Below are 11,477 nucleotides of genomic sequence, written 5' to 3'. Positions count from 1 at the left end.
ACACACAGCCGCATTCCCTCCCAGTCGCAGCCAGGCGGGCATACCGCTGGAGAGAGTGCGCTGGAGAGAAGGCGGTGAGCCCTCCATAGAGAAAACCGGTGCACAGCCCGCATACACAGGGAAAGATAGAGCATGCTCAATTTTTTCCCCGGGTACGGGGATTTTTTCCCTTGATAAAAATCTAACTTATTCTATCCGTCTATGTGACGGACATACAAGAGCGTTTTCCTTGTGAGCAGGATAAGATGGGGACAGGTCATTTGAAGTGGATTACTGACCATAATTCTGCCTTATATATTTATATCAAATTGATACAATATTAAGCAAAGTAACTTACACTATTCTTTTATCACTTTCAGGGTAGAGAAACTAAAATCAGCTTTTACAACACAATAAGTACAGGCGGTCCCCTACTTAAGGACACCCGACTTACAGACGTCGCTTAGTTGAAGACAGACCCCTTTGCCCCCTGGTAAAGCTCTCTGGATCCTTTACTATAGTCCCAGGCTGAAGTTATCAGCTGTGAGGTGTCTGTAGTGAAGGTATATGGATTATCCTTGGTTCCAGTACAGCAAAAAATGTTTAAACTCCAATTGTCACTGGGGCCAAAATTTTTTTTGTCTGGATCTAAAAATTATAAAATATACAGTTTCGACTTACATATAAATTCAACTTAAGAACAAACCTATGGACCCAATCTTGTATATAACCCAGGGGACAGCCTGTAGTGATTTGGACATAGTCATTCTGTTTTATGATGAAGATTCTTATCTGACATGAGATACTTTGCCCAACCACATAGAGGAACAGGTGATTTGTGTGTCGCCGGTAACTTCTAGGAGTATCTAGTATTTATATGACATTATCGAGCCCCTTCCAATAGTTTACAATCAGAGACAGAAGGACATGGAGATGATTGTACTTACAGAGTAATAACACGGACGTCTCCCCAGACATGATGCTGTACATGGAGGAGATGCTGCCGCGGAGATGAAATGGAGAAGTAGGTCTCTTTGAGAACATTCTCACACTTTACAAGACGGAAGGAGAAACGAGAAGTTGGATTTTAGTTTCTTTTTATGAACTTACATTTTTATTGAAATAGATATGACTATGAATAGACAGTACAGGGGAAATATTCAGATAGGGAAGTAACAGAGTCACTACTCGAATAGGTTTTAAGCCCCCTGTCAAGACATTTCTGAGCTGTACATAAGGCAATGGAATAAATTGCTTAAGACCTCAGCGACACGGGCCGTAATAGTACAACACAACTTCATTGTGGCTATATGTAAAGGGCTCATCCCATGAGCAAATACTTGTCACAAACAACCACGATCATTGCTGTCACCGATTGTGGTTGTTAACTAGTGATGAGCAACCAAGAACCACAAAGTTCTGGTTTGTACCAAACATTTCAAGATTGAGTCTGCACAATACAGAGGTCTGGGGTCTGGGTTCGGTTCCCTGCAATTTTTTAGTGGACTTCTTCCCAATAGTTTTTGGACAACTCCAGCACATGTGGAAAAATCTTGCTTCTGCAGCTCCACACCTCCAACAGACAACTTTCTGTTTCTTTTCCATTTTGACTATTTTACGTGGGGTGTAATATAATCTATGTATGTAATTAAAGTGTTTATCATTCTATGATTCATACTATGTGAAGTTTGCTAGCTATTTCAAAATATTGGGGCGCATTTACTAAGGGTCCGAATGCCGCATTTTCGTCGGGTTTCGCAATTCTTTTCCGTTTTGCGCTGAATTATTCTATTATTCTATTTAATTTATTTAATTTTCTTTCAGTTCTAGGGAAAAGAGGGTGACTTTAATTTTTAGGTTTCCTTAATTTGTTTATTTATGTTTTTATTAGCCCCCCCTAGGGTTCTTGAACTCTTGGGGTTCTGATTTCTGATAATACATACTGCAATACTACGGCCGGTACAATAACAAACCTGGAGGTTTAACAGAGACTTGGTGATGCCATGGCAATGGATGAGTGGCTTGAAATTAAGTTTGAAATTAAGCAGAATTTCAACTGTTAACTCTTGCAATTGGTGACAGCACAAATCCCAAATAAAGTAATAGATGACATTTAAGGGGAGCAGTGCCGTAGGTTTTGGTGACCGACTCAGGCCAGCCAGACTATGACTAAGAGCGGTTAGCTCGAAACGCGTCTGTCTGTTATGTGACTTACCTGTGGATTTTATGGCTCCAATATAAGATTCTTCATGTGCGAAGAGACAAAGTGCTGGAGGATTCCCTTTCTGTGTTTCTACTCAGGTTGTTTGATGCCCATTGATGCCCATTGATGCCCATTGGCTATGGTTACACGACAGAACCTAAATCCTTGAAGACTTAGGTTTTTAAAATGGAAAATAAAAGAAACTAGGATTATTAGAAGTGAGTCTTATGATCTGGGGAAGTGTCTTCAGTAGTGACTAAGGTACAGCTAGAGAAGACTCTGAGTATGAGTATGAGTGAGGCTTGATGAATTACGTGAAGGCTATATCCTTTATAAATGAAAGTTAAATGAGAGGCAGCTTCGCGTGACTCAAAGTATAGAGACTGAAATAGAACTTGTGAATATTTCCTTTTTCTATAGTATGAGTTTTAGGCTTTTATAATAGCTAACATTTCCTCTAGTTGTAATATTGTAACCACTGACTTGACAATGACCATCAAACTAAGAGATGCAGCCTAAAATAAGAACGGATGGTCTGCAAAAATTTGATGGCAAAACGCCCGGTTACCCCAGCATCATCTGAAAAAAAAACAACACTTTAGAATGTCATTTGTGTTACATTTTTGTTATTATGGATCCATTAAGCTTTTAGACTTATTTTTTAATAGGATTTTTATTCAAATCTTTTGAGTATTATATTTGAAAGTATTTTATTTGGAAGTTTTAAAAAATCATTTTTTAAGAAAAGTGGTATGATTTTTTGAGGCCAGTGTCTTTGAGAAATTCTCTCGGTAAGGGAACGAATTGGCAGCCCTCTTTTTGATAAGCAGGCTTGGCGTCACCTCGCAGTGTGGACAACAGGAGAAGTAAGAGAGAGAATGCAACGTAGGGCATCACCTCAACAACGTCATTGGTGGTAGTGGTGGTATTGTCACAGCTTAGCAGAGCAATTCAGATCCCTCTTCTGTATATTTAACTGGGACATTTTATAGTTATATTAACAATGTGGACACAAAACTGAATTTATCAGTGGTTAATTTTTCTAAAAAAAAAGAGGAATTCTTTTGAAGAAAATGCCCCATTCATTCTAATCAACGGCAATACCAATGTCCTACATAGCGGAAGAAGTGTAATAATATGGAGAAGCTTTGATTCCCGTGGCTCCTCATCTCCTTTCTGTGGGTGCACAGCCTCCTTTCTTTTCCGTATGTCAGGCAAAAAACAAGAAACACTAACATGTACAGTAACAAAAAAATAACTTGAATCAGATAACCCTTTGTTAGCTTATGAGAAAAATTTTTCAGCTGCTCTTTATCAATAATTTAAAGGAAACCTACCACTGCTGATGGTAGGTATTAGCTGTAAACACCAGGCACCAGCTCAGGGTGAGCTGGTGCCGAAGCTTACTTTTGCTAGTGTTTTAAACCGCTATATCGCGGTTTAAACACATTTTGATGAACAGCCCCGAGGTAGCTTCGGCGCTGCACGCGGCCGTGCGCGCGTGATGCCTCCGGCACTTCCTATGGAGGCGCACGCGCGCCGAAGCTACCTCGGGGCTGTAAATCAAGTTGTGTTTAATCCGCGATATAGCGGTTTAAAACACTAGCAAAGGTAAGATCCGGCTCCAGCTCACCCTGAGATGGTGCCCGGTGTTCACATCTAATACCTACCATCAGCAGTGGTAGGTTTCCTTTAATGTACTCCCCGATATAAAGTCAACTTAAAACATAAACTGCCATAAGGTATAAGGGTACTCAATCAATTATTACAGGCACATGTTATATATAGATAGGCTGACACTAGAGATGAGCGAACACACTCGTCCGAGCTTGATGCTCGTTCGAAGATTAGCGTACTCGTAACTGCTCGTTGCTCGGACGAATACTTCGCCCGCTCGAGAAAATGGCATCTCCCGCCGTTTTGATTTTTGGCGGCCAGAAACAGAGCCAATCACAAGCCAGGAGACTCTGCACTCCACCCAGCATGACGTGGTACCCTTACACGTCGATAGCAGTGGTTGGCTGGCCTGATCAGGTGACCCTGGAATAGACTAGCCCCTGCCTGCGCTGCTCGCATCATTCTCTGTCTGGATGCCGTTAGGAAGAGAGCTGCTGCTGCTGCAGGAATAGCGTTAGGGTGTTATATTAGCTTACTGTTAGGCAGGAGTGATTCTACAAGAACCCAACAGCCCTTGATAGGGCTACAATAACGTTATATATTTACTTTTTTTTGTTTGCCTGTGGCTGGGCTTGCTGCCATTAGTAGTGCAGCTAGTACCATATTGTGAGGAATTTGCTGGGAGACCTGCGACCGTTGTGTTTAGCTCTTAGTGGCACACATATCCACCTCAAACACCAAAGTGGGACAATTAATTAGGGGTTTGATTTGAATTAGGCAGAGTCTGCTGATTTATTTTTTTTTACGTTTATTTCTTTTTATAACTCAAAGTAATCTGGCAAAGCAGTGTGCTTTCAGTGTAGGCTAGAAAATAGCCATAGGAGAACCCCAACGGCTTATTTAGGCCTACAATAGCGTTATATTTTACTTTTTTTGGTTTGTTTGTGGCTGGGCTTGCTGCCACTAGTAGTGCAGCTAGTACCATATTGTGAGGAATTTGCTGGGAGACTTGCGACCGTTGTGTTTAGCTATTAGTGACACACATATCCACCACAAACACCGAAGTGGGACAATTTATTAGGGGTTTGATTTGAATTAGGCAGAGTCTGCTGATTTATTTTTTTTTACGTTTATTTCTTTTCAGAACTCAAAGTCATCAGGCACAGCACAAAATCCAGTTGTGTGCTGTCAGTGTAGGTTAGAAACTAGCCATAGCAATAGTATAGCATTGTTTTGTTTAAAAAAAAAAATAATTTAAAGTTTACACTTTAATTTGGAAAATGTTTAACCCCAGGGCTAGGGGTAGAGGACGAGGGCGTAGACGTGGGCGTCCAACTACTGGAGGGGTCAGAGGCCGTGGTCCTGGGCGGGGTGAGACACCACCTGCTGATGAGGGAGCAGGGGAACGCCGCAGAGCTACACTCCCTAGGTTCATCATGTCTCAAGTTACTGGGACTCGTGGTATAGCACTGTTGAGGCCAGAAGAGCGCGAAGAGGTGATGTCGTGCATTGCGGGCAATGCTTCTAGCCATTTGTCCACCAGTCAGTCTTCCACGCAGTCCACCCATGTCACCGAAATCAGCACTCCTCCAGCTCCTCCACCTCAGACTCCTTCCCCCCAGTCTGCTCCCTCCCAGCAAAATTTGGCATTTGAACCGGCATACTATGAGGAACTGTTTTCTGGACCCTTCCCACAGTCACAAACCACTTGTCTGGTTGCTGCTGAGCTATTTTCCGATGCCCAGGTTTTCCACCGGTCGAAGTCTGTGGGTGATGATGACATTATTGACGTAGTGGAAGAAGTGTGTAAAGAGGTGTTGGATGATGAGGAGACACGGTTGTCAGACAGTGGTGAAGTTGTTGTCAGGGCAGGAAGTCCGAGGGGGGAGCAGACTAAGGGATCGGAGGATGATGAGGTGACAGACCCAAGCTGGGTTGATAGGCCGGGTGAACACAGTGCTTCTGAGACGGAGGCAAGTCCTATAGCAGAACAGGTTGGAAGAGGCAGTGGTGGGGCCAGACGGAGAGGCAGGGCCAGAGCTGGTGCATCAGCGCCAAATGTTGCCCGTAGTCAAGCTCCCGTGGCGAGGGCTAGATTTTCAGAAGTCTGGAGGTTCTTTAAAGAAACACCGGATGACCGACGGACTGTGGTGTGCAACCTTTGCCAAACCAGGATCAGCAGGGGTTCCACCACTACTAGCTTAACTACCACCAGTATGCGCAGGCATATGAATGCTAAACACTCCACTCAATGGCACCAAGCCCGTTCACCTCCGGCCGGGCACACCACTGCTCCTTCCCCTGTGTCATCTGCTAGTCAGCCCACTGCCCAGGACCCCGGCCCAAACACCTCCCGTGCGAAAACCCCATCTTCGCCTCCACGATCCTCCACAGCATCCACCAGCGTTCAGCTCTCCATACCCCAGACACTGGAGCGCAAAAGGAAGTGTAGTGCAACCAGGTTTCCAGGTGTTTAGCCAAGTTTCCCTGTGCAGACCCTTGGTCCCCCTGAAAAATGCTCGAGTCTCCCAATGACTTTAATGGGGTTCGTTATTCGAGTCGAGCACTCGAGCATCGGGAAAAGTTTGTCTCGAATAACGAGCACCTGAGCATTTTACTGCTCGCTCATCTCTAGCTGACACACATGTGTCCCTTCTATAAATCTGTATGACAAACTCTTTGCATAGAAATATAAAACCAAAAAAGAATCAAGAGTATTCAGGTCCAATTAAATCAATACTTGAATCATGTCTGCCCCACTTCCAGGGCCGGGATCTCACCACAGGGGCGTATCTCAGCTTGGTTAACGCCTGCACAGCTTCCGGGTGATGTATACAAAGGTCTAGAGAAGCTAAAAGCAAAGGAGATTTCAAAAATAACCCTATTAAGGTATATCAAAACGAAACATCTCCGTATCATATACATAAGTATATAGATATATCAGTGGGGTATAATGACTACAACGTTAAATGGTATGATATGGTATGATATAAGGTATAAAGGTCTATGTACCATGTGACTTGACAAGGTCCTGCAGTTGCCCTCTATCGAGGAATGTAGGCTTAGTCTATTGGCTGATGTCCATAGTTACCGAAGAGAAAGACAAACACATCCATATTGTAGACAAGCTGATAGTTACACGACTTCCTTTACTGAAGATACCAGCACTTCAACAAAAGCTCATACCATTAGTTGTCTCTTGATGTGACATGTGGTCCCTGAAATTTATGGACATTTATTGACTATAAGTAACTATTTAGTGGGAGATAAAAAGGGATAAATTGTTAAACAATAAACTAAAATCTCTCTTCCTTCAACACTAAATAAGTACAAGCCTTCATAAATGACCCCCTTATTTATGCTTCCGATATGATACAACCTAAGGTGGGAGGAGGTTAGTTTGTACAAAGTGTCCAGGCACTGACACTGCCTTGGCCACAGGAGGCAGCCCACCAGATGGACCTGAGCATCATTATAGCTTGTGGAGGATTCTCCTGCATTTCCGTCTCCTTAATACTGGTGCTAATGGCAGCCTGGAAAAAATAGAATGGTGCTCCGCTGCGCTCAGTTGGGAGACAATCCCCAGTACTGGCATTGGAAGGATGTGGGGAGAAAGGGGGTGCAGAGGGGTATGGCTTCTGTACGGCATGTCAAGGAGCTTGGTGGGGACTAGTGGGAGAGGCCATGTATGATTATATAGAATTGTTTCCCCTAAATGCCTTCTTCATGCAATCCATTCCCTTCCTTCCATTCCTTCGTTGAATTTGATGGACGTGTCTTTTTTTCAACTGTATAAACTATGAAACATACAGGTTTACCCAAGCTTCAGTTGACAGTGGATTCAGTCATAGTGTGGTGGGATTCAGGTTCATCCCATCTGCTTGTTGAAGGCTTGTTCAAACCAGGAAAGGAAAGGATAAAGACCCACATGTCCCCTGTTTGCCCTTCAGAATTACTTGGAGCAGCTCGACCCATTCCCCTTCCAATCAGTCTCTCTCCTTTACAATTCTTCTAGATCTGAACCATCATCTTGGCTACATCTGCCTAAGGATCTTTACTAGAGATGAGCGAGCACTAAAATGCTCGAGTGCTCGTTATTCGAGTCGAACTTTTCCCGATGCTCGAGTGCTCGTCTCGAATAACGAGCCCCATTGAAGTCAATGGGAGACTCGAGCATTTTTCAAGGGGACCAAGGCTCTGCACAGGGAAGCTTGGCCAAACACCTGGGAACCTCAGAAAAGGATGGAAACACCACGGAAATGGACAGGAAACAGCAGGGGCAGCATGCATGGATGCCTCTGAGGCTGCTTAATCGCACCATTATGCCAAAATTATGGGCAACAGCATGGCCATGACAGAGTGACAGAATGAAGCAAGATAGCATCTAAAACATCCAATAATTGACCCTGACACTATAGGGGACGGCATGCAGAGACAGCAGCAGCAGTGGCAGGCTAGAGAGTGGCATGGCGACATACTACAAATGGACTCAAGCTGCAGTCCCGGTACTAATGTGAACAAAAAACCGTATTGGATTACGCCACACGTGACGTACAGTACGCTTCATCGGCAGAGAGAATGTGGATTGGTATTTCTGGAGACTAGCTTTCTAAACAGTAGCAGGCAGACTAAGTTAGATGAAATTGCATTTGCACCACTGACAGCACACAAAAGGATTTTGTGCTGTGACTTTCACTTTCACTTTTGAAAAAAAAAAAAATCGGCAGACTGTGCCTAATTCAATTAAACCCCCAATAAATTGTCCCACGTAGCTGTTTGAAATGGATATGTGTGTCACTAAGAGCTAAATATAACGTTCGCAAGTCTCCCTGCAAATTCGTCACAATATGGTACTAGCTGCACTACTAGTGCCAGCAAGCCCAGCCACAAGCAAATAAAAAAATAAAATATAACGTTATTGTACCCCTAAGAAGGACTGTTTTGTTCCTGTAGACTCACTCCTGCCTAATAATATAACACCCTAACGCTTTCCCTGACCAGCAGATCTCTCCCTAGCGGCATCCAGACACAGAATGATCCGAGCAGCGCGGGCAGGGGCTAGTCTATTCCAGGGTCACCTGATCTGGCCAGCCAACCACTGCTATCGACGTGTAAGGGTACCACATCATGCTGGGTGGAGTGCAGAGTCTCCTGGCTTGTGATTGGCTCTGTTTCTGGCCGCCAAAAATTTAAACTCCGCGAGATGACATTTTCTCGAGCGAGCAATATACTCGTCCGAGCAACGAGCAGTTACGAGTACACGTATGTTCGCTCATCTCTATTTTTTACTATACAATATATAATTATGCTCATACATTACTAAAATAACACCAAAGCCATAAACCACTCCATTAACTCTTTCTTTCCCAAAACAATTATATTGAATTACAATCCTATAAACATAGTACAGGCAGTCCCCGGGTTACGTACAAGATGAGTTCTGTAGGTTTGTTCTTAAGTTGAAATTGTATGTAAGTCAGAACCATATACTTTATAATTGTAACCGCAGCCAAACTTTTTGGGTCTCTGTGACAAATGGATTTTTAAAAGTGTTGGATTGTCATCAAAACCACAATTAACAATGAAGCTTAATTGTAGACACCTTTAATAACTGTTACAGCTGTTTATTGTAGCCTAAGGCTAAAGTACAGTAAATGACCAATTACCAGAGGTCCGTTTGTAACTAGGGGTCGTCTGTAAGTCGGGTGTTCTTAAGTAGGGGACTGCCTGTATCATATTATAGGAGGTCTGTAAATCATTTTCAGGTTGCATGAATCTTTTCACTGATCCATTGATCTTTTCATATATGGAATTTAATTTGTTGTGCACAATATTAAGTATTTTTTATGACGCTTCCTGTTCTGCCAGGATTAACTTTTGTCGAACGCCCGATATCCAGCAGGTGTCGCTCCTGCGCCGAGGTCCGGGAGAGGACAGGTAACCGGAATAAAGGAATAGACCAGTGTTCACACTGGTGCACAGAATATTGAGGACTGAGACAGGGAAAGCGGGATTACACTAAGAGGTAAACAATACTGAGGGACAAACGATACACAGCTAAGACTAGACTAAAAATAACCAGCCAGGTCTGATGGGAATAGGCAGGTGTATAAGGCAGTTCCCGGACACGCCTCCAGCAGCACACTGGAGGAACTGTCCATCAGGCAAGTAACCCTTGCTGGGCAGGACTGAAATGCAAGGAGCAGGGTGTGGCTAAGTTAATCCAAACACTAAGCCACAGTTTACACACAAATAAACGCCATCTATTCCGCAGATAGTGCGACTTTTAGGTACGTACGTTGCACATTGTTAAACTTTCGAGTCACGATCTCACAAAAGATGGTAGTAATATTTAATAGGTACCAGTAATGTAGAAGTCGTAGTTGTTGTCCGAATCCTTCCTCTTTATATTTCTATTCCTGTACTCTGACAGTAGTGTGTATAGTAATTTCCTGTACACCACAAACTAATAATGAATGCAGTCCTAAGCCGTCCCTCTTCTACAGGAATTAAAGATTCTTTAAAAATAGAATTGCGCATGCTTTAAGATGAAATAGCGTATGTTGGTCTGGGAGTCGCCTAAACAATAATATTGCGATTCATAATTTTTTCCATGAATATGCAGCCGCATGATTTGTTTTATTTTATTTCTTTTAGACCTGGAGCTGCTTTCTGATGGCCACCAGGATTCAATCTGACCCTTTGAGATAAGATGTATCAAAAATTCTAAATGTATTTCTTTCCTTTAGTTGGCACCGGGCACCCATCTGATTGAGATCCAGTAATTCTATTACAGGAGAGACCTGTGCTATTGGTATTCCAGGATTATGAACGTCTGGCACAAAAACCCATGATGATATAAATAAATGAATATAACAAAACTCAATGTCATTGGTCACAAAATGGAGCTTAAATAGTTTGATTTTATGATTCACAAAATGTATGGCCTCTCTAAAGTAGGCAGAGTTATCACCAAGATGGCCGCCACTGGAAACTACAAGTCCCATGATCCTTTAGCTCTCAGTAACTCCTCCTCCCTCTTGTGCTTTGCTCCCAGTGATGATGTAACAGACTGTCCTGTGCTGTTACCATAGTAATAATGTGTGTAACTGCCTCACTGAGATTACATCTGACCACAACACAGACCATCCTGGATGAACTGCAACCAACCGACTACAGCCAAACATAGTGGTGATCACATGACCTGCCCAGACAGGTGCAGGACATGTGATGTGGACATGTGACCAGCGGCCATCTTCTGTCCTGTGTCTACTCTGCACAGAGGAAATTAACAGACTAATTGAAGTGCCAGAAGATTTTTAATTCCCCATTATAGTGTTTTTCAACCGCATTTTTCTGCTAAGGGGAACAAAATTTTAAATAAAAACTATTTACATATTAGCTTATATTTTGAGTACCCATTTGTATATGAATGATATGTATTCCTGGTATACCCCTTTAATTATGTTTGACATTTCTAGAAAAATAATGTGGACAGGATGTTATTCATCCTGTCATTGTTCAATCGGAAGTATTCTGCACAGCACGCTCTGACCTGTAACCACTAGGTGGAGCTGCTGCGGCTAAAGAAACGGTATCGCACGACTATTCCTAGAGAGTAATACACACTCATTAGGAGCGGATGTCAATTATTGTACAAGTTTAATGACGGAATGCC

The sequence above is a fragment of the Engystomops pustulosus genome, chromosome 7 (assembly GCF_040894005.1).
Source record: "Engystomops pustulosus chromosome 7, aEngPut4.maternal, whole genome shotgun sequence".
In the NCBI taxonomy this organism is placed as follows: Eukaryota; Metazoa; Chordata; class Amphibia; order Anura; family Leptodactylidae; genus Engystomops; species Engystomops pustulosus.
This window is presented reverse-complemented; position numbering follows the sequence as displayed.